General features: G+C 49.5%; 1 protein-coding gene across 2 annotated transcripts in view; it reads right to left on the bottom strand.

The window, feature by feature from the left end:
• Positions 1-26,128, bottom strand: part of ALPL (alkaline phosphatase, biomineralization associated) — a 63,504-nt gene that overhangs the window by 30,486 nt on the left and 6,890 nt on the right. Inside the window, exon 1 of one of the 2 annotated variants that reach the window (XM_044237367.1) lies at positions 759-812. The exons of the other annotated variant lie outside the window; for it this stretch is intronic. The gene's annotated coding sequence lies outside the window, so the exon portion shown is untranslated. Of the gene's footprint in view, positions 1-758; positions 813-26,128 lie in introns of those variants that run through there. 2 annotated transcript variants of the gene reach the window in all.

Here is a 26,128-nt window from a genome sequence, read left to right as displayed (position 1 = left end):
GGTATGTGTGCCCAGCCCCTGCCCCACCACTGGCCCTGAAGTCAGGCTGCTCCCTCCGCCCCCTGGCCAACTCCCCTTGGGCTGCCTCCATAAGGGGAGTGGCTTTGCTTGGTTACAATTGCTTCCTCCCTCCCAGGTTTGTAACTTCCCAGAGAGGCTGAGATGTGCAGGGGCAGCCCAGGGGTACAAGTCAGGGTCCTGGCCAAATATTCAAGAGCTGTTTCTTCATCTGTGAAGCAGGGATAATAAACGTCATTCTGCCTCCAATATCAGCTTCCGGGGAGGGAAGGAACTTTCCAAACTATAAAGTGGTGTTACAGATGTTCCTAAGGCTTTCCACAGCTCCCCTTCTGATGACCATAGTGGATCTCTGCTGTCATCTCTGGCCACCTGGAATCCATTCCCCCTTCCTAACAATACCACAGTTTCCTTGGACAGCCACCCTTCCTGTTTCAGCCCTGGGGTTTGGGTAGGATTGATCCCCACCCCCAGCAGCTCCAGGTGGGTCCTGCTGGGCTTACCCTGGAAGACTTTCTCCACCTGGATGGTGTGTTCTAAGGGTGAGGCAGAGGGGAGGAGCACTGTGTGGGGCCTAAAGATGGAACCACTCCTTAGAAGCTGGAGTCTTGGGTAACATTGCTTGAGTCCCTGGATGCAGCCATGCCTGAAGCTTGCCTCTGAACATCCAGGTTCCATGAGCCAATTAATTCCCCTTATTGTTTGCCTTGGATTTCCTGTTTCTTGGAACACAGTCTGACCTCAGTACTCCAGTCCAGTCAGTTCTTCTGAGCCCCTTATAATGTAAGCAACCACATCATGTCATATCCAGCCAGCCGTTCCTATCAAAGGAAAAAGCTTGTAAACAAGGTAAAGATGGATCCATAAATTTCAAGTGCATGATTAAATAGGAGTCCAACTGAATACAAGTTACATTTTCTTTTTGGAATCTATAAACCCTTAGAATCATAGGAGGTCCTCAGACAGGACCCACGACCCTACTGCAGGCAGGACTGAGACCCTCCCCTTCCAACAGCTGATGTCAGTGGGGTTTAATTCTTCCACCTGTGCCAAGTGTCTGTGGTGTGCCTGGCCCTGTGCTCGGCGCTGCAGGTGCAGAGCTCTGCCTTGCAGACCCTTCAGTCTAGCAAACACATTTGCACTGGGTTTTATATGAAGCCCCAGGAGGTCAGAGTATGGGGGGTAATACTGCTATACCCATTTCACAGAAAGAAACGGAGATGCAGAGAGGTGAAGTGTCCTGCCCAAGATCCTTCTGCTGGGGGGGGGGGGCACACCAGGCCATGCTGTGGGATCGGCCTGGCTCCAGAACCAGAGCTTTTTCTCCCAGGTGCAGGGTTGGCTCTGGGGCTGTCATCTCTCCGAGGCAGTCTGTGCTGTTGAGAAGTCAGAGTGGTTTAAAGAGCTGAAGAAGAGGAGGAGGAGGAGCCAACTGGCGGGCTCAGTTGGTAGAGAGTATGACTCTTGATCTCAGGGTCATGAGTCCAACCCCACATTGGACATAGAGATTACTTTAAAAAAAATGAATAAATAAAAATAATAAAACAAATGCAATTTTAAAAATCTAATGAAGAAAGCCCAGCATCATGGGCTTCCTGTTTGCCTGAGGCTCTTGGCTCCGTGCAAAGCCCCAGTGAGCAGGCCCACCTGGCTTTACTATCCTATGAGACTCTCCTCCTGCAGGCTGCGGCCAGAGAGGGAACTAGGCACAACCCAGAAACCTAGGCCTCAAAAGCTTTCACAGGCAGCCCTGGGCACCCCAAATGAACTGTCCCAGCCTCTACCGTGCCTCGCCAAGATCCAGCTGATACTGACTGAGCACCGCCAGCACACCAGGGCCTTCCCTCCTTGTAATTCAACCAACATCTGGCTGATTGCTATTTACTGAGCACCTACTATGGCTGGAGGGTATTCTACACACTGAACAGAACCACCCGAATCCCTGCTGGTGGGGTGACCAGACAACAAAGAAGGAGCAAAGTCAACAGGCTACCAGGTGGTTGGTGCTAGGCCTGACAGAGAAACAGGAGGCAGTGAGGACAAGAGGAGATGGTGAGGACAAGCCCGAGACGGCAGGAGAAGGCAGTAATCTCCTCGCCGCAGAGCACGTGATTCCCGAACTGCAGATAAGGAAACTTCAGGAAGCTTTAGGATTGAAGCTGGTGTCCTCCTCCGTCTGCTCATCTCACCAGCGGCTGCAGGGCTCCCTGATGCCCTCTCCCCTAACCCTACCACATGGCACTAGCTGCCCTTTGGCAGATGACGCAAGCAAGGCTCCGCCAGGTGAAGGCACAAGCCCGGGCCCGCAGGAGCACAGAGAGGCCGGGGTCAGCCCCGGTGCCAGCCTCTGCAGCCGCCTCTGGGAAAGGCCCACATCTGCTCCCGAAGGCCTTGCCTTCCGTCTCCAGCTCTGGGCTTGTTGAAACTCAAGCCTCCTCTTCGCTGATTCCCTGTCCTCTGAGAGTCCCTCTCCCTTTTCCAAAGCCCCTGTGGCTCTCTATCCCAGGTCACACGAGCCTGTAATTAATTTCTGCCCATCACTAAACCCGCATCTGTGTTAAGCCTCCTAAAGACATCTTGTGTAAGGCCAAGGGTAGGCGGACAGCTGGAATACGCGTGGAAGGGGTGGGGAGCTTCTCACTGAGCTTCCCCATCTGGATCCATCCGGGAATCCCCAAAACCCCCGTGTAATCTCCCTGAACGCTGGAGCATAGTGGAAAGACCGTGGCCATGGAGGAAGCAGACATGGATTGAGTCTGTCCAACTTTGAAAGTGACTCTGCGTCTGAGGCTGCAGATTTCTTATCCATCAAACAAGGTTAGTCAAGCCCACCTTGCAAGGTTGTTGTAAAGATAAGATGCCCAGGAGAGTATCTGTTAAGAGATAAAACTCAATAGGAAGTGTATTTAGAAAACATTTAGGAAGGCCTGGCGGACAAACGTCAAGAATTTGTTGAACTGAATAGAGAAGTTTGAATCATGGTGAACCACCACCAGCCCCAAACAATAGCTGCATTCATTATGCTCCTAGTAGGCATCCTCAGTACCAACCCCATTTTACAGAAGGCGGGGGTGGGGGGAGCACAGAGAGGTTAAGTAACTTGCCTATGATCGCACAGCAGGCAGCAGTCAAGCTGGGACTAGAAACCCAGAATGTCCACTTCGGAAGTACAGACTTTGAACCATTATGCCAGGTTAGTAAACCGAGGCACTGAAATACAGGGACTAAGTGCTGAGCCAGGAAGGGATCACGGGCAGCCCCACTCCAGAACCTTTGCGCTTAACCATCCCATCGGCTTGTCAGAGCCAAAAGGGACTCTAGTCTACCCTGACACACTCATATTTTTCCCCCAGCAGGTTCCTGAAGTCCAAAAAGGTAGTGTGACCCTCCCAAAGTCAGACGGCCCGTGAGCTGAAGAATCAGGACAAGCAGCCAGGTTTCCTAACTCCAGAGCCCAATGCCATCCCTGAATATCACACAGACCATGAGGGGCCACCAGGGAAGGAGTCTCAAGGATGCACCAGAATTTTTGCAGCAGAGTAGAAGGCAGGCAGTCTCAGGAGAGCAAACAGCCCATGCAAAGTTCTAGGGTAGGTCACTAAAGTCCCCCCTCACCCCCGGAGAATAATGAGCTGTGAAGTGCATGTGAAGGTTAGAGCAGGGGCAGATGATGAGGCTGGTTTTTCATATTAAATACTTCCATTTTGTTCTTTTATTTTTTTTAATACTTTCTTATTCTGTTCTATGTTGCCACCATCTTTCCTTATTTCTTTTGCACGCTTCTAATGCTTAATTAAAGTTCTTGGTACAGAGTTGCCTAGGTGGCTCGTCAGTTAAGTGTCTGCCTTATGGCTCAGGTCATGATCCCCAGGGTGCTGGGATCGAATCTCACTTCCAGCTCCATGTTCAGCAAATCCCTATGCCCCTCCCCACTGCCAGCTCCTGCTCAAAGCACACACTCGCTTGCTTTCAAATAATAAAATCTTAAAATATGTGAATATAGGGGCACCTGGGCACCTGGCTCAGTGGGTTGGGGCCTCTGCCTTCAGCTTAGGTTGTGATCCCAGGACCCTGGGATCGAGCCCCACATCAGGCTCTCTGCTCAGCGGGGAGCCTCCTTCCCTTCCTCTCCCTCTGCCTGCCTCTCTGCCTACCTGTGATCTCTGTCTGTCAAAATACATAAATAAAATAAAATTCTTGGTCCATCTGTTCTAATATCACAGACTCAGTGGTACCCCCTAATCAATGCGCCGTTTTTCTGCAGCAGCCACCGGGCTCCAGCTGGTGGCTCAGCGGCTGCGGGAGCAGGGAAGCCATGCAGCGTTAAAGCTAACGGTAAGGGAAGATTATCCACCTCCTGAACCCTCTTTCTCAAATTAACACCTGAGTACCGAAACAGCAAAGCAGCAACACGTCACTAAGCCTAGGGACTTACAGAGAAAATGCAATGTCCAGGGGACACCGAAGGGAGTTTTAAACTTGTGTGTAGGGGGTTGGTACAACAGCCAGGAGAAGGAGTGGGACATAGTCTTTAGGCTGATGGAGATATTAGAATAGAAAAGAAAATCAGGTTTGAGTTCTGCTCTTACCCCTTTGCATCAAAAGCCTTCCCCAGCAGGCCCACTGCCCTGGACCGACCACAGCCAGCACGCTCACTTGGACATGAGTGTCTGCACGCCTGAGTGTCTGCTGGTGTAAAACCAGGGCCAAAGGGGACCTGGCTGGCTTAGTCCATACAGCATTCGACTCTTGATCTTGGGGTTGTGAGTTCAAGCCCCAAGTTGGGTGCAGAAATAGCTTAAAAATAAAATTTTTTTTAAAAGATTCTATTTATTTATTTGCAAGACAGAGAGAGAGAACGCACACAAGTGGGGGAGCAACAAGAAGACGGAGAAACAGGCTCTTTGCTGAGCCCCATGTAGGACTCGATCCCAGGACTCTGAGATCCCATGACCTCAGCCGAAGGCAGACGCTTAACCAGCAGCCACTCAGGCGTCCCCAAAATAAAACCTATATAACAAAAGAAAATCACAAACAACAACCTTGGAGTGCCATCAGGGCAGTGAAGCAGGCCACGTGGGGTTATAGGAATCAAGAGGAAACGGATGGGCCTCCAGCCACTTCAACCACCCCTCCCCTTCCAGACCTCAGGGCTGGTGGATTCTGACCTAACCAGACAGCCCCATTCCCTGCCTGCTGCTTCTGGGGTGCTGGAAGTGAGGCCCAGTCCTGGGGTATTGGTTACCTGGGGAGGGGAAGTGGCAAAGCCAAACTGAGGCTCTCCATGCCAGGACTGCCATCTCCTTGGGCTCACTGATGCTGACAGAGACCAGAGTCAGGCTTAGATCCTTAGCTCAGTCCTCAGCACCAGACATAATTTCTGAACCTGACCTCCCCGCCCCCCATAAACACAACTGACTCCCAAGAAATGAGATCACGGGTGAAAGACTGGGGAATCCAAGGAACACAATGACTTCGAAACAAACTGATTATAGAGATACTACCAGAATCAGCTGTATTCAACAGATGGACCAAGAATTTCAACTAAGCATTAGAAACACACCAAAAAAGTAAGGAAAGATATTAGCAATAGAAAACAGAACAATCAAGTGTTAGAGCACCCAAGTGGAAATACTCAGTATGAAAAACAGTTGAAATAACAAAGGTAAGAGGCAAAGTGGAAATAGGGAACAGATACCAGATCGGGGAACACTTCCAGGAAAGAGCCAGGAAGGATTAAGAAACAGAAAAGATTTTTTTTTTAATTTTTTTTAAACTTTTTTTTTTTTAAAGATTTTATTATTTATTTGACAGAGGGAGATCACAAGTAGGCAGAGAGGCAGGCAGAGAGAGAGAGAGAGGAGGAAGCAGGCTCCCCGCTGAGCAGAGAGCCCGACGCAGGACTCGATCCCAGGACCCCAAGATCACGACCTGAGCCGAAGGCAGCGGCTCAACCCACTGAGCCACCCACGCGCCCAAAACAGAAAAGATTCTTTTTTTTTTTTTTTTTTTTTAGATTTTTTTTATGTATTTATTTGACAGAGAGAAATCACAAGTAGATGGAGAGGCAGGCAGAGAGAGAGAGAGAGGGAAGCAGGCTCCCTGCTGAGCAGAGAGCCCGATGCGGGGCTCGATCCCAGGACCCTGAGATCATGACCTGAGCCGAAGGCAGCGGCTTAACCCACTGAGCCACCCAGGCGCCCAAAACAGAAAAGATTCTTAAAGAGAGGGTAAAACAGGGGCACCTGGGTGGCTCAGTGGGTTAAAACCTCTGCCTTCAGCTCCAGTCATGATCTCAGGGTTCTAGGATCGAGGCCCGCATCAGGCTCTCTGCTCAGCAGGGAGCCTGCTACTCCCTCTCTCTCTGCCTGCCTCTCTGCCTACTGGTGATCTCTCTCTCTCTGTCAAATAAATAAAATCTTTTATTTTTTATTTTTTTATATTATTTTTTATTTTTTATATTATTTTATTTTTTATTTTTTTAAAAAAGATTTTATTTATTTATTAGACACAGAGAGAGAGAGAGAGAGAGAGGGTAAAACATCAATTAAAGTTAAAACATCAGCCCCAAACTTACTTCATTAATTTGAAATGGATCACAGACCTAGTGATAAAAGCTAGAACCACAAAGCTTCTAAAAGAAAACATAAGAGAGTACCTTTGTGACTTGGGGAAGACAGGAAGTCTTTTTTTTTTTTTTAAGATTTTATTTATTTATCAGAGAGAGCGAGAGAGGGAGAGAGGGAGAGCGAGCGAGCACAGGCAGACAGAATGGCAGGCAGAGGCAGAGGGAGAAGCAGGCTCCCTGCTGAGCAAGGAGCCTGATGTGGGACTCGATCCCAGGATGCTGGGATCATGACCTGAGCTGAAGGCAGCTGCTTAACCAACTGAGCCACCCAGGCGTCCCAGGAAGTCTTAACCTCCCCCCAAAAAAACCGATAAACTGGACTTATCAATAGTAAAATTTCTGCCCATCAAAAGACACCACAAAAGAAAAAAAAAAAAAAGATGCCATTAAGAAACTGAATAGATGGGGTGTCTGGGTAGATCTTCCATTATGTGTTTGACTTTGGTTCAGGTCATGATCTCAGTGTCATGGAATCCAGCCCTTCTTCAGACTCCTCACTCAGCGGGGAGTCTGCTTCTCCCTGAGCACACTTCTCCCTCCCTCCCTCTTCCCTGCTCTTCCCCTCTGCCCCTCCCCACTCATGCATAAATAAAATCTTTTTTTTTTAAGATTTTATTTATTTATTTATCTGACACAGAGAGAGAGAGAGAGAGAGATCACAAGCAGGCAGAGAGGCAGGCAGAGAGGGGAGGAAGCAAGCTCCCTGCTGAGCAGAGAGCCCAATGCGGGGCTGGATCCCAGGACCTTGAGATCATGACCTGAGCCAAAAGCAGAGGCTTAACCCACTGAGCCATTCAGGTGCCTCTGCATAAATAAAATCTTAAAAAAATACTGGACAAGGCACATAATGGAAAAGAACATGCACAGTACATACAACTGACAAAGGTCTGTATCCAGTAAATAAAGAACTACTGAAGTTGACAATCCATGATTAACAAACATCCTACACACACACACACACACACACACAGGAAAAACTGCTCAGCAAAAAGAGGTGTGAACAAAGAATACAACAGATGTATTTCAAAAATATTATGCTAAGTGAAAGAAGCTGAACATAAAAGAGTATATGTTGTGTAATCCATCTATATGAAACTCCAGAAAAGACCAATATAATCTACAGTGAAAGAAATCAGAATAAAGATTACATTTGGCAGGCAAAATGGACTGGACAGGGGCAAGAGGGAAACAGCTGGAGAGAGAGAAATGTTTTTTAAATCTTGATTGGGATCATGGTTGTAAGGTAATGCACACGTGTCAAAACACACAGAATTGTACACTTAACATCTGTGCATTTTATTGTATGAACTGTACATCAACAAAAAGAAAGATAGTGTAAGTCCCAATATTTAGGTATTTCAAGAAATAATGACAATAGGGCGCCTGGGTGGCTCAGGGGGTTAAAGCCTCTGCCTTCAGCTCAGGTCGTGATCCCAGGGTCCTGGGATCGAGCCCCGCATCGGGCTCTCTGCTCGGTGGGGAGTCTGCTTCCCCCTCTCTCTCTGCCTGCCTCTCTGCCTACTTGTAATCTCCACCTGTCAAATAAATAAATAAAATCTTTAAAACAAAACAAAAAAAAAAGAAATAATGACAATAACCATAGAACTAAAGAAAGATGAAAGATCTCCCTTTGAAAGGGCCCCAAATAAACCAAACAGGAGAAGAAAAAACACACACTTAAAAATATTATAGTGAATATTAAAACACAACAAAATGTTCTAAAGTCTAGAGAAAAACAGATCACATACAAAGCAGTATGTATCAAACTGAATTGACCAAAGTACCAAAGGAAAAGAATCTGAAGCAAGAATTTTATATCCAGCTAAACTGTCATTCAGATGCTAAAGACTATATTGAAGGGATCATGTTTGTCCCAAAAGACACCCTCTAGGGGTGCCTGGGTGGCTCAGTGGGTTAAGCCTCTGCCTTCCGCTCAGCCCGGAGTTCTGGGATCAAGTCACATGTTGGGCTCCCTGCTTGGTGGGAAGCCTGCTTCTCCCTCTTCCTCTCCCCCTGATTGTGTTTCCTCTCTTGCTGTGTCTCTCCATCAAATAAATAAATAAAAATTAAAAAAAAAACCTCCCAGATCAAAGGAAAGAACAAGACCATATATCAAAAAATAACTCAGTACTAAAAAATCTAGAAAATTTTAATCTGAAGGACAAGTCAGTGGATATAAGGGCTTAAGAGGGAGACCAAGAAACATGAGCAAATGTTAATCTGGCCTTTGTATGGAAAAACTATAGCTGGCAATCTTTTTTAAGTAAATGAAACATTAAAATGAAAGAAAAGCAAGATAAAATGAAATAAAAATCTAGGAAGGCAGAAATAAAAGAACACAGACACATTCTTTTCAGGAACACTCAAAACATTTTAAAAATTGATCACAGGGGCACCTGGGTGGCTCAGTGGGTTAAGCCTCTGACTTTAGCTCAGTATGTGATCTCAGGGTCCTAGGATCGAGCCCCCACACATCAGGCTCCCTGCTCAGCGGGGAGCCTGCTTCCCTTCTCTCTCTGCCTGCCTCTCTGCCTACTTGTGATCTCTCTGTCAAATAAATAAAATCTTCAAAAAAAATTGATCACATACCAGCCCATAAAAGCAAGTCTCTCCTTTATTTTCATTGATTTTTAAGATTTATTTTATTTATTTTTAAAGATTTTATTTATTTGACAGAGAGACAGTGAGAGAAGGAACACAGTAGGGGGAGTGGGAGAAGCAGGCTTCCCACTAAGCAGGGAGCCCAATGCGGGACTCGATCCCAGGAACCTGGGATCATGACCTGAGCTGAAGGCAGACACTTAATGAGTGAACCACCCAGGCACTCCTAAGATTTTATTTTCAAGTCATCTCTACAATCAACATGGGTCTCAAACTCACAAACACAAACACAGGAACAAGATCAAGAGTCATAGGCTCCACAACTGAACCAGCCATGAGCTCCAAGGCTCTCATTTTATTTTATTTTAAAGGAATAAAGGATTTTTTAAAAAAGATTTTATTTACTTATTTGACAGAGAGAGATCACAAGTAAGCAAACAGAGAGGCTGGCAGAGAGAGGGAAGGGGGAAGCAGTTTCCCCGCTGAGCAGAGCCCGATGTGGGGCTCTATCCCAGGACCCTGAGATCATGACCTGAGCTGAAGGCAGAGGCTTAACCCGCTGAGCCATCCAGGCACCCTAGGAGTAAAGGATTTTAAAGGATTTTTTTTTTAAGATTTATATTTATTTGAAAGAGAAAGAACGAGAGACAGCACATGGGAAGGAGCAGAAGGAGAGGGAGAGGAACAGACACTGCTAAGCACAGAGCCCCAGTCAGGGCTCGATCCCACAACCCTGAGATTATGACCTGAGCTGGAAATCAAGAGTCACACTTAACCGACTGAGCCATCCAGGCGCCCCTCCAAGTCTCTCATTTTAAATGACCGGTTTCCACAAAGCCCACATTCTCTGACAATGGTACAATTAAGTTAGAAGTCATGTTCTTTTATTTCATGTTCTTTAGAAATCCTGTTTTGAAAAGGACAAACAATTCCCTATACAACCAGAGATGAAAAGCATCTCTAAATAACTCATAGATCAAAGAAAAATCATAGTAGAAGTCTGAAATTACTTAGAACTAGGTGATAATAAAAACACTGATATATCAAAAAGTACAGAATGCAGCAAAAAAAAGGGTAAAAATTAATGAGCGAAGGGCCGCCCGAGTAGCTGAGTGGGTTGAGCGACCAACTCTTGGCTTCAGCTCAGGTCATGATCTCATGGGTGGTGGGACTGAGTTCCTCATGGGGCTCCACTCAACAGGGAGTCTGCTCGAAGATTCTCTCCCTCTGCCCCTATGGCCACCCCCTCCTCTCTCAAATAAATAAATGGATTTTAAAAAGTATTGCATTAGGCATCTAACTTAGGAAGGTAGAAAAAAAGCAACCCAAAGAAAATAAAAGATTATAAAGAACTGTAATCAACACTACTGAGAACAAAGATTCATTTATAAAGATCAAAACCACAAGTATGTCCTTTAAAAAAAAAGGCCAATAAGGGGGGACTGGGTGGCTCAGTCACTAAGCATCTGCCTTCGGCTCCGGTCATGATCCCGGGGTCCTGAGATCGAGCCTCACATTGTCCTCTCTGCTCGGCGGGGAGCCTGCTTCTCCCTCTCCCACTCCCCCTGCTTCTGTTACCTCTCTTGCTGTCTCTCTCTCTAATACATAAATAAAATCTTTTTAAAAAGTCAATAAACCTAAAGCAAGAATAACTTTAAAAAATACAAAACAGAGATAAGACACAACTATTATGAAAATGGGGATACGGGGCGCCTGGGTGGTTATGTCGTTAAGCGTCTGCCTTCGGCTCAGGTCATGATCTCAGGGTCCTGGAATAGAGCCCCGCATTGGGTTCCCTGTTTGACGGGAAGTCTGCTTCTCCCTCTCCCACTCCCCCTGCTTGTGTTCTCTCTCTCGCTGAATCTCTTTGTCAAATAAATAAATAAATTTAAAAAAAAAAAAAGAAAGAAAGAAAGAAAAGAAAAGGGTATACAATTTCTTCCTTCTCCTTCTCCTTCTCCTTTTCCTTTCCTTTCCTTTTCTTTTCAGTAGTCTCCAGGCTCAGTGTGGAACCCCATCCAAGGCTTAAACTCATGACCCTTCTTAGATGAACACCTGGGCTGAGGGATACTTGGGTGGCTCAGTTGGTTAAGCATCTGCCTTTGTCTCAGGTCATGGTCCCAGAGTCCTGGTATTGAGTCCTGCATCAGACTCCTTGCTCATCAGGAAGCCTCCTTTTCCCTCTCCCTTGACTGCTGCTCTGTCTGCTTGTGTGGGAGCTCTGTCTGACAAATAATTAAATAAAATCTTTTTGGAAAAAAAAGACCTGGGCTGAGATCAAGAGTTAGGTGCTGGGGCGCCTGGGTGGCTCAGTGGGTGAAACCTCTGCCTTCGGCTCGGGTCATGATCTCACGGTCCTGGGATTGAGTCCTGCATCAGGCTCTCAGCTCAGCAGGAAGCCTGCTTCCCCCCCTCTCTCTGTCTGCCTCTCTGCCTACTTGCAATCTCTCTGTCCAAAAAAAAAAGAGTTAGGTGCTCAGGGCACCCGGGTGGCTCAGTCAGTGGTGTGTGACTCTTGTTTTTGACTCAGGTCATGATCTTTTTTTTTTTTTTAAAGATTTTATTTATTTATTTGATAGAGAGAGATCACAAGTAGGCAGAGAGGCAGGCAGAGAGAGAGAGGAGGAAGCAGGCTCCCTGCTGAGCAGAGAGCCCGATGCGGGACTCGATCCCAGGACCCTGAGAGGTCCAGGGATTAAGCCCCACATCGGGATCTTTGCTCACTGCAGAGTCTGCTTGTCTCTCTCTCTGCTCCTTCCCCTGCTCTCTCCCTCTCTCTTAACTCTCTTAACTGGCTCAGTGGGTTAAGTGTCTGCCTTCAGCTCAGGTCATGATCCCAGGATCCTAGGATTGAGGCTCACACCGCACTCCTTGCTCAGCAGGGGAGCCTGCTTCTCCCTCTGCCTGCCACTCCCCCTGCTTGTGCGCTCTCTATCTCACAAATAAGTAAAATCGTAAGTAAATAAATAAATAAATAAACTGCTAAATTGACCTATATTCAATTTTAGAATGTCCAGTTTCCAAAATACGATTAGACTCATACGATGACAAACCAGTAAGAAAATGCAAAAAAAAAAAAAAAAGACAAAAGGAAAAATAAGCAAAACACATTACCAAAAGACGACTCACACATAAGCTTACACACTTACTCAACCCCGCCAGAAATGTGGGAACTGCAAATCAAGGTCTACAACGAGAAGTCGTTACACTTACTGGTTGGAAATAACGAAGAAGTCTGACAACACCACGTGTTACAGAAGACACAAAGAGCCGAACTTCTTCTATGTTACTGGTGGAAGTGCAAAGAGATCCAACCATTTTGCTCTTATCTTGTAACGCTGAACAAATTTTCACATGCCCTATGGCCCAACAATCGGTGGCTAGGTATACATCAAGAGAAGTCCTGGGGTGCCTGGGTGGCTCAGAGGGTTAAAGCCTCTGCCTTCGGCTCAGGTCATGATCCCAGGGTCCTGGGATCGAGCCCCGCATCGGGCTCTCTGCTCAGCGGGAAGCCTGCTTCCTCCTCTCTCTCTCTCTCTGCCTGCCTCTCTGCCTACTTGTGATCTCTGTCTGTCAAATAAATAAATAAAATATTTAAAAAAAAAAAAAAAAGAGAAGTCTTAGCTGCATGCATTAGAGAACATACACATGAATCTTCGTAGGTACTTTTCCTACACTAGCAAAAACCTGAACACAACCCCAGTGCCATCAACAAGAAATTAAATAAAATTCTGAAACAGTTAGCTGGTATATAAATGACATATACAGCAAGCAGTTTTAAAAACAAACAAACAAACAGAAAAACCACTGCAGCGCCTGGATGGCAAAGTCGGCTAAGCGGCCAATTCTTGATCTCAGCGTTGAAGTTCAAGCCCTGCATCTGGCTCCACGCTTGGAGTCTATTTAAACAACGATGAAAGAATTACAGCCACAGGCAGCAAGCAGATCAATTTCAGCAACGTACAACCAAGTCCAAGGAGATTATTACATAAAGTACGGGACACCTCTGTAAAGTGTATACAGGGACACCTGGGTGGTTCAGTCAGTTAAGCATCTGACTTGGGGGTCAAGTCATGATTTCGGCGCCCTGGAATGGGCAGTGGGCCCTGCATCCAGTGGGGACTCTGTTTCTTCCTCTCCCTCTGCTCACACCCCCACCCCGCTCATCCTCTCTCCCAAATAAGTAACACCTTTCTAAATAAATAAATGTGTGAACTTAAAACTGGGAATGGGAAACCCTAGATTCAGGAGTGATTACACCACCACCCTCCACCCCCCCACCCCCCACCCCCGCCCGTGAAGACAGGCAGTTGGCGGAGGTTGGAGGAGCTCAGAGGAATGTGTAAATTACTGTCAATATTCTAGTTCTGGTAGTGGATGATGGTTCATAGGGACTTTAAATCGATTTACTTATTTATTTATTTTAAAGACTGATCGATTGACTTACTGATTGGAGAGAGTGCTGGTGGGGGAGGGGCAGTGGGAAAGCATCTCAAGCAGCCTCCCTGCTGAGTGCCTGGGGACCCCACGACCCTAAGAGGCCATCCAGCAAACGGGAGATCACCCAACCCCTTATTTGCTCTGCTCATTCCTCCACAGCTGGTGGGAGGTCTGCAAGCTCTGGGTCCTGCCCACTTCTCTGACATCACCTCCTGGCCCCCACCCGCACCACTCACCACTCACATCTTGTCTGCCCAGCTTTCCCCCCACCCCCCACCCCACTCAGGGCTTTGGTGCTGGCCCATCCCCTGCCTGGAACACTCTTCCCCTGGACAATGCTGGTCTCACTCCTCCTTCTTCAGGTCAGAGGCCACGTGGCACATCCTTTCCTTCCTTGCCCTGCCAGGTGAAGAGGCCCCCACGACTCCCCAGTCCCCCTACTATTTTCCAATCCTATTTTCTTCCTAGCACTCCCACTGTCTGAAATTAACTTACTTTATGGTCTGTCTCTTCCAGTACCGTGGAGTTCCTGGAGGACTTGGTGGTGGTTGCTGCTCTACCCCCCTGTACCTAGAACCACACCTGCCTACAGAAGATCCTCAGTAACTATTTGCTGGAGGGAGGGGGGGAAAAAAGATCTAACACCACCTCCTCCAGAAATCCCTTGTGGTCATTCTACCCAAGGCTTGGTGAGGAGGCCCCCCTCTGGTCCCACGGCTCTCGAACTTTCCTTCATCCTGCACCACCTGGGACTCTGCACTTAAGCATCTCCCCAAACTGTCCACCTAAGCATCTCCCCAAACACTGGACGTTCTCTGAAGGAAGAACTGGACCAGATTCACTCGTGAATTCCAGCACCTAGCCCTGGGCCCAGCAGGGAGCTGGGCTAATAAAAGATTTGTTGAATGAATGGATGAATGAATGTCCTCCACATTCATCTCATCCCCCTTGCTGACACTGCTTCCTCCTTTCTCCACCCTGACAGGTGCCGAGAAGTCGACACCCAGGTGAGCTGACACACCCAGGTGAGCTGACGAGCAAGGCCACTCAAGCCGGAATATCGGAATATCGTGGAGCAGGGGAATCCCTTTTCTCCCTCTCTCCTCACCCCAGGAGCCACTTCAGGCCTCAGAGGGGACAAACCCACAGGCCAGTACTGGCCTCTCACAGGAATCCTCTGGGGCTTGCCCTGGCCAAACCAACAAGACAGGCATTCTGCCCGTATTTCACACTCCATGACTGGCTGAGAAGGTTGGCCGGCCTGCCTCAATGCCCCAGCTAGAGGCCTTGCACAGCGGAGCTCTCTGTGGCCAGGTGCTGGTTGGGCAAATCCAATCACGTAGCTACCCTACAGGACAGGATCCACTTCCTTTTGGGGGGAGGAAATGGGACAGGCAGGCCAGCCCAGGGATTCCGTGAAAGAGGAAATTTCAGTGCCAGGTTCTAACGTAAGCCAGCACTCTGACATTTCCCAACCCAGGAAGACCTTAGAAGGGTGGGACAGAAACCCAGGAGGGTCAGGCCGGAGGCCAGATTCCTGGACCGAGACTGGGGCCAATCTCCCACTGAGGATTCTGAGTTAGCAGTGGTTTCAGTCTGCTAATTGCCCTGGCCTTCCCTTGACCCAGGTTCCCAGAGACACTGGGACTGCCCTGCTGTGCTGTACCCCCCACCCCCATTTCTCCCTGCCTCCAGGAACCACGCAGGGGACAGATAAACTTTGCACTCCTCAGCTCAGTGTCATGCAGTCTGTTTCTGCCTTGTACCTCCTCCCCGAGTCTGGCTCTGGAAAAACCAGGAGGTTCAGGAGTTTACACATCTGGCCTGCAGAGATTTATCTAGTATTAAATAATTACGGGCCCATACTCTGGAGCCAGGCTGCCCAGGTTCAAATTCTGGCTTAACTGTTTATGAGCTGCATGACCTTGAGCCCCCTGCTGTGCTTCTACTCTTTAACCTTTAAAACCAGCGATTTGTCCCTACTCTATGGGGAGGCTAAGTCACCCAAACAGAGAAGGGTGTGTCGAACACTTATTTAGCAGGCCAAGCACACATACGAGATTCGGTGAAAGACCACTCTTATTATCATTACTAAATACATTGAGGTTGTTTGGAGTCAGGCCTGGAACTCTGGACCAGACATCTGTAGACAGACACACCAGAGCCAAAACCAACCTGCTCAGCCAATTGGGATAGAACAAGGGGAAAGACCAGGCTCTGGGTCCAAATCCCAGCTTCACAGTTCTGTGACCCCGGGCAAGTTACTGAACTGCACTGAGCCTCATTTCTGCCTTTGGGTACTCCGGATCACAGCCGTACTTCCCTCCAAGTGGTTACGGTTCCTCCTCACCAGGAAAGATGCTAATCTTTGCTGCTGCTGGCTGTCGGCAGTGTTGGGCAATTAGGGAGCTGACACAGGCAGGGGCTACCCCAGGCAGGGGTGAGGTGACAGGCAGGTTCCCCTTCCTGGAAACCTCTGTTGAGGCCCCTGCCTGGGGGTGTGATGCTCAAGTATTCATTCATTCATCAAATATGCATTAAGTGTGTACTATGTGCCAAAAAGCACAGTACACATTGATGCAGCAGATGACAGCCATTTCTATTATTATTAAAGAAGTTAGGGAAGCCTGGGTGGCTCAGTGGGTTGAAGCCTCTGCCTTCAGCTCGGATCGTGGTCCCAGGGTCCTGGGATCGAGCCCCGCGTCGGGCTCTCTGCTCCTCGGAGAGCCTGCTTCCTCCTCTCTCTCTGCCTGCCTCTCTGCCTGCTTGTTATCACTGTCTGTCAAATAAATAAATAAAATCTTTAAAAAAAAAAAAAAAAGGAAGTTAAAGTTGTTTGGCACTGAGGTGAGGGTACATCTGTAAATAAAACGGACCGAAAAGACCGGTCAGAAGTTGTTGGGAGAACCCATACCTGACTAAGGGCCTGAGCTGCCCATAACGAAACTGACTTGTCCTGCTGCCAATCACTACCAAACTATTTGTGAGTTGGTATCATCAGCGGAGATGTGAAGACATCAACGGAAGGGCAGCCAGGCTCTTCCTGGGGTGGCTCAGGTGTCACACCCAGCAGGACCAGCCTCCACAGGTTTCCCTGTGGTGACAAAGTCCAGCCAGGCTGGGGAAAGCCTTGCTGGGGAAAGCCTTGCCAGGTGGGGCAGCCTCTCCTTAACTCAAGGATGACACGCATATGCCAAAGGCAGGCACCTTGCTAGACACTGGAATTCACCAAGGATTCGATGAGATTCTTGCCCTCCAGAAAAATTGGACTGGGATCCTGATCTGAATTTGGGGCTAATTCTTGCCATTGGCTTGACCTAAGCCTCATTTTCTCATTTTCCCTTTTTGCAAAATGAAGACAGTATTTTGCAGGGGGGGCTGTTTTAAGGATCCAGTGAGTTCACGAATAAGAAAGGACTTTAAAAGTATACTTGGCCAGCTCAGTTGGTGGAGCATGGGACCTTTTTTTTTTTTTACAGCACCCCGATGTGGGGCTGTAATCTCTACACCCGATGTGGGGCTTGAACTCACAACCTCAAGATCTCAAGATCAAAAGTCGTATGCTCCACTGACTGAGCCCGTCATGTGCTCCAGAGAATATGACTCTTGATCTTAGGGTTGCGAGTTCGAGGTCCCCATATTGGGTGTAGAGATTTCAAATAAATAAATAAATGGGCTTTAAAAATGGAAAAGTACGATAGGAGCTAAGGTTGGGAGTCTCACAGTAACTCATCCAGCATCACGTGGCTGATTAGAACAGGAGCTAGAACTGGAACCGGAGCTGGGAAGGCCAGGCCCGCCCCCCTCAGTCAGCTGCCCCTTTCAGCTGCTTGCCTTTGCTCCCTGGGGCCATCGATTCACACGAGGCCCAGGGGACAGGTAGAACACTAAATCCCCTGGAGCAGGGATGACCATTTCTTTCCTTAAGACCCCAGGTTTTCTAACCTGCCAAAGGGAAGATGCCATCTGCCGGGCTGTCCTCATTGGTAGGTGGGAGGTGTCTTGCAGGGAAGGGCGCCCTCCCCAGGGAAAGGGGTGGCCCCATCTCAAAGGAGGCATTGGCTGCTGGGCAGGGGAAGAGCAAGTGTGGAGCCAGGGAGGAAGCCAGCGGCAGGGACGCAGGGACGTGAATTAAAATCTGGGCAGAAGTCCTGGGTTCACCAGCCCGGCAACTCAGGCACATTGCTTCACCTCTGAGTCATTTCCCTCGCTTGAAGAATGAGTCGCTAGAACGATTAAAAGTGTATATATACAAAGCGCTTAACCAGAATGGCTCGGTGCATGATAAATATTCAAAATATATCCGAAAGTCATTAATTCTTTTTAAATTTATTTTTAAATATTTTGAGAGCGAGCGAGCACACAAGCAGGGGGAGCAGCTGAGGGAGGAAGGAGAAGCAGACTCCTCGATGAGCAGGGAGCCCTATGCAGGACTCCATCCCAGGACCCTAAGGTCATGACCCGAGCTCAAGGCAGACAAGACCCTTGACCAACTGAGCCACCCAGGCGCCCCAAATGTTAGTGATTCCACTATTATTACTCTACCATTCTGACTACCATTAGTACTGTAAGGACCTATTTAGCTAGAGGCTTCCATCAAGGTTAAAATAATAACGTTGTTTAACCCTTAAACTATCCCTGCTCCCCTTCACCCAGAGGACTTCACTTAAAAACAAGTCCCAGAAACCAGCTCCAGGTAACAAGGCCCAGATACAAGGGTGGGTCAGGCCAGGTGGAGACATCCAATCAGTGGGGGGATGCACACTGTCTCCCTAGTTACCAAGGTGTAATAGGCTAGGTCAAATGTCTATTATAGGGTAAATTATAATTCAATTGGTCACCTAACGTCACTGTGCGGCTTTCTCTGTGTGATACAATCTCATTGGCCACCTGTGCGTGGCCAGGCCCGACCACATGGCCTTTGCCCTTAAAAGCTAGTCTGTGAAACAGAGAAAGGTCGCCCTCTTTGTAAGAGGTGTGGCCCTGGCTGGTCAGTTTGATTCTTGATGCTTGGTACGAAATAAAGCTTTGCTTGACCTTCGCTTTCTATCAGTCTTGCTCCTTTAATCACGGACCCATTTTGGGGGCATAACAGTACTATCATAGAGGGTGGGGTAGGGATGAGCGTAACTCTTTGGGACCAACCAGCCTCTTTCTTTCCACTCTCACTATACAACCTGGGTCATCACCATCCCTAGAAGCCAGCACCGCCCCCTTGAGGACTAAACATGGGCACCACAGTGCGCCCCAGGAAAGGTCCCCACCTGGCACCAGAGGCGAGTTCTGGCTCAGTCTAGCTCTGAGCGCCTCCTGAAAAGTTCCCGCCACAAGACCTGAACTCGGACAGAAGAACAAAGGTCCAAGATGGCAAAAGTTCCCACCACAGGACCTGAGCTAGGACAGGAGAACAAAGGTCCAAGATGGCAAAAGTTCCCACCACAGGACCTGAGCTCGGACAGGAGAACAAAGGCCCAAGCAGGAATCTGAGACCCCCGCCCCGGGCTCCTGTGGACCAATGGGATCCCGAAGAGCAGGCGAGATATCCGAATAAGGGAAACTTCCAAAAGACCCCTGAGCTTCCTCCGAGACCCCTTAAAAGCCCCTTCCTCCCTGCCTTGGGCGCGACTTCCGCCACTCTGCTTTCCAGAGTCGCGGAACCTCGCCGGAGGGTGCCCACCTCCTCCCGGTGCAACTTTCTCGGCTCCCCTTCTCCTGAGCCCTGAAACTTCGCCGAAGAGTGTTTTTAATAAATCTTGCCTTGTACCCATTTTGCCTGGTGTTGTGTTTATCTCGCCAGAAAAAAACTTTACATTTGGTGCCGAAACCCGGGAAGGAGATTGAGCCCCCACACAGAGGGGAGGCTCTCTCCTTTCCCTGGCCGAACTGGACCTGCCTTTCCGAACGCCACTTCTGAAGCTGTGGTGAGTTTCCCCCGATTCCGCGCCTCCTTCCGGAAAGCCCTGCCCTAATCACGGCCGCGTCAGGGTAGACCCCGCCGGTCACCAGGTGACCTCCGTTGACTCCGAGAGGCTAGGAGACGTCCTAACCTCTACGGCAGTTGACAAAGTTTTTCTGCAACCCAGTGGTGGACAAGGGGACGCCTTCCTCCAACCCTCGGGTTGCCCGGCAATGAATCGTGGGGACCTCCCAATCCAAATTCGACCCTAAAACATCCCGGGGGGGTGTTTTAGGCCTGCTGGCCAATCTTAAAACCCTGGAACTGGACCAGGACCTGCGAAAACGACGTTACTGTACTGTCGCTTGGCCACAATACCGATTAGACAATCAGTCCCAATGGCCTCCGGAAGGCACGTTTAACTATCAGATTTTCATGGACCTAAATAACCTCGGCAGACCCCAAGGCAAATAGGTTGAGGTCCCTCATGTCCAGGCTTTCTGGACTCTGCGCTCTCGCCCCTTCCTCTGCTCTCACTGCTCCACCTCACAGGTCCTCTTGGCCTGCTCCCCTCCCCCTACCCTGCCACCCACTGCTCCCAAAGACTCGGACCTCTCCTCCCTGTCTCCTCTCTCTGAACCCCCGGAGAGCTTCACCCACCCACTGACAAAAGGGCCCCTGGTTCCTCCTCCTCCTCCTTACCGCGATCCCTTACCCCAAGGTCCCTTAAGTTCAGGATTTCTGAACCGGCGCCCTCGTCTACCCCTTCCCCTCTCCTTCCCCACTCCTTTCGGAACTCCTGACAAATTTATCCGCAGTAAACGGGAAACTCCAATCAAAGTTTACTGAAGGTCAAATAGGCTCTTGTTATTTGTTAAAATCTGCTAGCAAAGAGATGACTAGAACTGATGGTTAATTGTGTGTCTCGGAGTTTTAATGGGTAATTCTTAAGGTAGCTTTCAAAGTCTTTGGTAACCTTTAACAGAATGGGATAAAATACCAGAGCGCTGGTCGCTGAAACTAGGTTTTGGCTTTTGAAATCTGTTGGTAAACATCTTTTGTGCTTAATTGAATTCTGTTGTAACAGCCCTGGGGCTACTGTTTGAGCTAGATCCTTTCGTAAAGAATGGAAGGGGAGACTGATCACCTCCCATTAGCCAGGGATACCCAAAGGGGAGGGTGTCCAATCAGTTTGAATTTGAAGAGTGCCTGACTTCGTGAATGTGTCTGTATGGCTCCACCTGCACTAGGGCTCGAAAGCCACCCCCCACCCCCCCTCCCCCTCCCCGTTAGTCTGCCCCCTAAAGGAGGTTGCTGGAGTTGAGGAAGTTCATGCGCCGGCCCTTCTCTCTACAAGACCTTTCCCAAATGAGAAACGTTTGGGCTCCTTTTTGGCCAGTTCTGATAACTATATTAAAGAATTCCAATATCTGGCCCAACCCTATGACCTCACCTGGCATGATTTACATGTGGTCCAGACCACCACCCTCACCACAGAGGAGAAGGAACACATCCAGGCTGCTGCCCGGGAGCACGCAGATCAGGTCCACTCACTGATGCTGCCATGCCAGTTGGAGCCCGGGGGGTCCCAGCTGTAGAACCCAGTTGGGATGATCAGGATGGCCAAGATGGCCACCGGCGCTGCGACCGCATGGTCCAAGGTCTCATAGCCGGCATGCGGGCAGCCTCTAATAAGGCCGTTAATTACGACAAGATTAGGGAGATTGTCCAGGCCCCTACGAAAACCCCACCATGTTTCTTAACCAATTGACTGGGGCTTTAGCCCAGGGCACTCGCTTGGACCCCACCTCTCCTGCAGGGGCCACGGTACTGGCTACTCATTTTATCTCTCAATCGGCACCGGATATACAGAGAAAGTTCAAGGCAGCTGAGGAGGGCCCTCAGACCCCCATTTCTGACTTGGTGAAAATGGCATTTAAGGCCTTTAATTCCCGTTGAGGCGGCAGCTGAGCTTAAACGACAAGCCAGATTCCAGCAAAAGGCTCAGTTGCAGACCCAAGCCTTGGTAGCAGCCCTGCAGCCGGCCGGCTCCGGGAGCCAGCAGAGAGGGGCAACCAACCGCACCCCCCCGGGGGCCTGTTTCGAATGCAGGGCCGAGGGACTTTGGGCTCACCAGTGCCCCAATCCAAAGCCGCCAACTCGGCCTTGCCCTCGATGCCATTTGATGGGCCACTGGAAATCCGACTGCCCTAACCTCGGGGTATCTTTGGCGCTTCAACGTGGGGGACCCCCCGAGACAGTAAGTCCGGCCTTTCCACTGCTTGGCTTGGAGGACGACTGATGAAGCCCACACTCGGCCACCCCTCTCACCCAGGCCAAGCCCAGGGTTACGCTCCAGGTAGTGGGTTAAGTCCATCTCTTTTTTGCTAGACACGGGGGCTACCTACTCTGTTCTGCCTTCCTACTCGGGACTTACTTGAACCTCACCAATTACTGTTATGGGGATCAATGGGACCTCCTCCAATCCTAGGGTGACCCTTCCCCTTACCTGTAGCCTGGATGGGTTCCCCTTCCCCCACTTGTTCCTATGATTCCTTCCTGCCTGGTCCCTCTAGTGGGTAGGGACAATTCTCCAGAAACTAAGGGCAACTATCTGCCTCTCCCCTTCCTCCCCTCTATCCACCTCAACCTGTCTCATCCTACACCTTTCCACTCCCTCGACCCTCACTCCAGATGACCTACCTACTGTAGATCCTCAGGTGTGGGACATCTCAGAGCCCATCATTGCTTCCCACCTTACCCCGGTTAAAGTACAGCTTAAGGATAACTCTTAAGTTTCCCTCAAGCTCAGTTTCCTATTTCCTTAGCCCACCACCGGGGCCTGAACCTATCATAGAACGGCTTTAACGTCAGGGACTCCTGATCCCCATCATTTCCCCCTGGAACACCCCATCCTCCCAGTACGCAAGCCCTCAGGGGCTTATCGAATGGTACTAGACCTTGGGCTTATCAACGAGGCCGTGCCCCTACACCCTATTGTATAGCGTTCCCCCAAACACCTCTCACTTTATAGTACTGGACCTAAAGGACGCCTTTTTCACTGTCCCTGATTCTTATTTTCTTTTTGCCTTCACCTGGGAGGATCCCGACAGGCGCGCTTCTGGACAACGAACTTGGACTATTCTACCCCAGGGGTTCAGAGACAGCCCTCACATTTTCGGCCAGGCTTTGACTACAGACTTACAGCAGTGCGTCCTTAAGGCCAGTACTCTACTACAATATGTGGATGACCTCCTCCTCTGTAGCCCCTCCCTCTCGGTCTCCCAAGACGACACCTCCATCCTACTTAACTTTCTGGGGGCCAAGAGATATCAAGTCATCCCCTCTAAGGCCCTCAACATGACCTTAGGGCAGCCCATCACGGTCTACTCTCCCGCCGACTCACAGACCTTAGCCACCGATCCCTGGCCCATCTGACTCCTCGTCTCCAGCTATTCCATCTGCTATTCCTAGAAAACCCGCATCTCTTTCTCTACCTCCCCCCACTTAAACCCTGCAACTTTACTGCCTATATCCTCCCCAGATAAGGGGTGGATCTACATTCAGGACAGGATTGCCCTGCCAGGCAATCTGGCGCACACCTTGATTACTGACATCCACCAATCCCTCCATAGTGGCCCATAGGCTCTCCACTAATTTCTTCAGCCATTGTTCTATCATCCTTCCTTATCTAAGGTAATTGAAGTTGTCCACAGGGCTTGCAAAACCTGTTCCTCCGTGAATTCACAAGGAGGAATCCGCAGGCCAGGGCCTAACCATCAGCTCCGAGGCCATCAGCCGGGGGAAGACTGGCAACTGGACTTCACTCACATGCCTCGCCATAAAACCTTTCGCTACCTACTAACCTTGGTTGATACATTCACAGGCTGGATCGAGGCATACCCCACGGCTCGGGAAACAGTGGACATGGTGGCTACAATACTCATCGAGCACATCATCCCGAGGTTTGGATTGCCCCGGACCCTCCAGTCGGACAACGGACCCGCCTTCATCTCCACTGTAACCCAACAGGTAGCGGAGAGCCTCAACATAACCTGGAAACTTCACATCCCGTACCACCCACAGTCATCGGTAAGGTAGAAAAGGCCAACGGGCTGCTCAAAGCCCAACTCACCAAACCTACCCTAGAGACCCGTCTTTCCTGGCCCACACTTCTGCCTATGGCTCTCACCAGACTCCTGGCTACACCCCGCGGGCCCTCCGGCTTAAGCCCATTTGAATTACTATATGGCCAGCCCTTTCTTATAAATCATAGCCTTCCGGCCATTTCCCCGCCTCTTTTATCCTATCTACCTTACCTCATTCTACACCGTAGGGATACCCCTCCCTATTGGTCACTCCCCAACTTCAGGGCCACAAATAGTACAGTTCATATCGGCCCCATTGGAGAAAACATACCTATTATTAATGTGTCCTCCCCCCCTTACCACCGCAGCTGCCATATCACTAACTCCTCCCTCCTGTATTGTACTCCCTCGGGGAATATTTCTCTCGTGCCCTCAGGGAACCTATCGCTGCCTGACCACTAATGACTCCCTGGGACATATATTCATTCTACTATCTCCTTCTACCACCATCTACTCCGAATCCCAGCTGCTATCCATCCTATTCCCCCAACACCGTGGAGGAAGGGCTGCCTTCCTCCCATTCATAACGGCAGGAGTAGCCACAGGGGTGGCAACTGGAACAGCGGGGATAGCGACTTCCATAGACTTTCATGACGAACTCTTCCAAGCCCTGAATGATGACACGGAACAGGTTGCTGACTCCCTCACAGTCCTACAGATGCAAGTCACCAGCCTGGCAGCCTTAGCTCTACAGAACCGACGGGCCTTAGACCTTCTGACCGATGAAAAAGGGGGGACCTGCCTATTCTTAAATGAAGAATGTTGTTACTTTGTTAACCAATCGTCTAGTTACCTCCAGGATCAAAGAACTCAGGGATCGGATCCAAGCACGGCAGCGAGACCTGTCCTCCTGGGGCCTGGACCCGTACAACTGGGTAACCTGGCTGCTCCCTCTGGCGGGACCTGTATGCATAATCCTCCTCCTAATCTCAGTTGCTCCCTGTCTTTTCCGATACTTGCAGGGTCGCTTACAAGAACTTGCCCGAGTGTCTGTCAATCACCTCCTCCTCCAGCCCTACTCCCGCCTGCCCACTTCTGACTATCCCTATGACGACGCACCCTGTCAGCAGGAAGTAGCCAGAACCCAGTCGACGCCCCTGACACCATTATATTAAGCAAAAGGTCGGAATGTTGGGCTGGCAGGAAGGGCTACTAAAGATGGCCAAAAGTTCCCGCCACAAGACCTGAACTTGGACAGGAGAACAAAGGCCCAAGCAGGAATCTGAGACCCCCGCCCCGGGCTCCTGTGGACCAATGGGATCCCGAGGAGCAGGCGAGATATCCGAATAAGGAAGGGAAACTTCCAAAAGACCCCTGAGCTTCCTCCGAGACCCCTTAAAAGCCCCCTCCTCCCTGCCTTGGGCACGACTTCCCCCACTCTGCTTTCCAGAGTTGCAGAACCTCGCCCGAGGGTGCCCACCTCCTCCCGATGCAACTTTCTCGGCTCCCCTTCTCCTGAGCCCTGAAACTTCGCCGAAGAGTGTTTTTAATAAATCTTGCCTTGTACCCACTTTGCCTGGTGTTGTGTTTATCTCGCCAGAAAAAACTTGACAGAAAGGAGACTGAGGAGCCAGGGGACAATGACCTAGGGCCTCCTTGGGCCTGTCCCTTCTCCACCCTCCATGCAATGCCAGATCTAATTTGGTTCTGGGATATCCTTCAGTCTCGTGCCAACTCTAATTTGGTGAAAAGGGCTGCCTGGAGGACTGCATTTAGAAGCCCTGAAGTTGGGGGAAAAAAAGAGCCGTGACTGAGTGATGGTATCTGACTGGGAGTCAGTGTAACTATTTGCCCCAGAAGAGCTAGAAAAGCCCTGAAGGCCTTGCCTCAATACAAGTCCTGGCTGTCAGGTGGGATAACTGGAAGCCAAGAGGGAAAGGGACTTGCCCAAGGTCACAAAGCACGAAAAAGGGCAGGGATTCAAACTCAGCCTCCTCTGGCTTTCTGAGGTTGCTTCCCACCACGATTGTCACTTCCTTCCTCTGGACCAGAAAGGAGGTGTCCACGTCCATTGAGACCCGCTGTCTGAGAGAACAGAAGCCAGAAGAGGACCGCCTACTCGGTTCCCCACCCCCACCCCTGGGGCCTCCCACCACACTTTGCAAACCCCAGAGGCAGATGGTTCCAGTGAAAACAAATGTAGACAGCACCATCCCCCGAGGGCTTGTATACAAACAAAGATTTGAATTCAGATGCTAATCAGATTAAGCAAGACCACGTGAGACCACGATTTGGTTCCCTTTCCCCTTTGCAGCTGTGTGTCCTGGGAAGTTAGAGCTGCTCTGAGTTTCAGTTTGCTCCTCTGTAAAATGGAGAGGAAAAAACACACTACAGTCAAAGAGATGAGCTCCGTGTTCCTGACGCAGAGAAAGCCCTTAGACATTAATTATCAGGATT

This window comes from Neovison vison, chromosome 2, assembly GCF_020171115.1.
Source record: "Neovison vison isolate M4711 chromosome 2, ASM_NN_V1, whole genome shotgun sequence".
NCBI lineage: Eukaryota > Metazoa > Chordata > Mammalia > Carnivora > Mustelidae > Neogale > Neogale vison.
The sequence above is the reverse complement of the archived record's forward strand: the minus strand, read 5'-3'. Positions and strand labels throughout refer to the sequence as shown.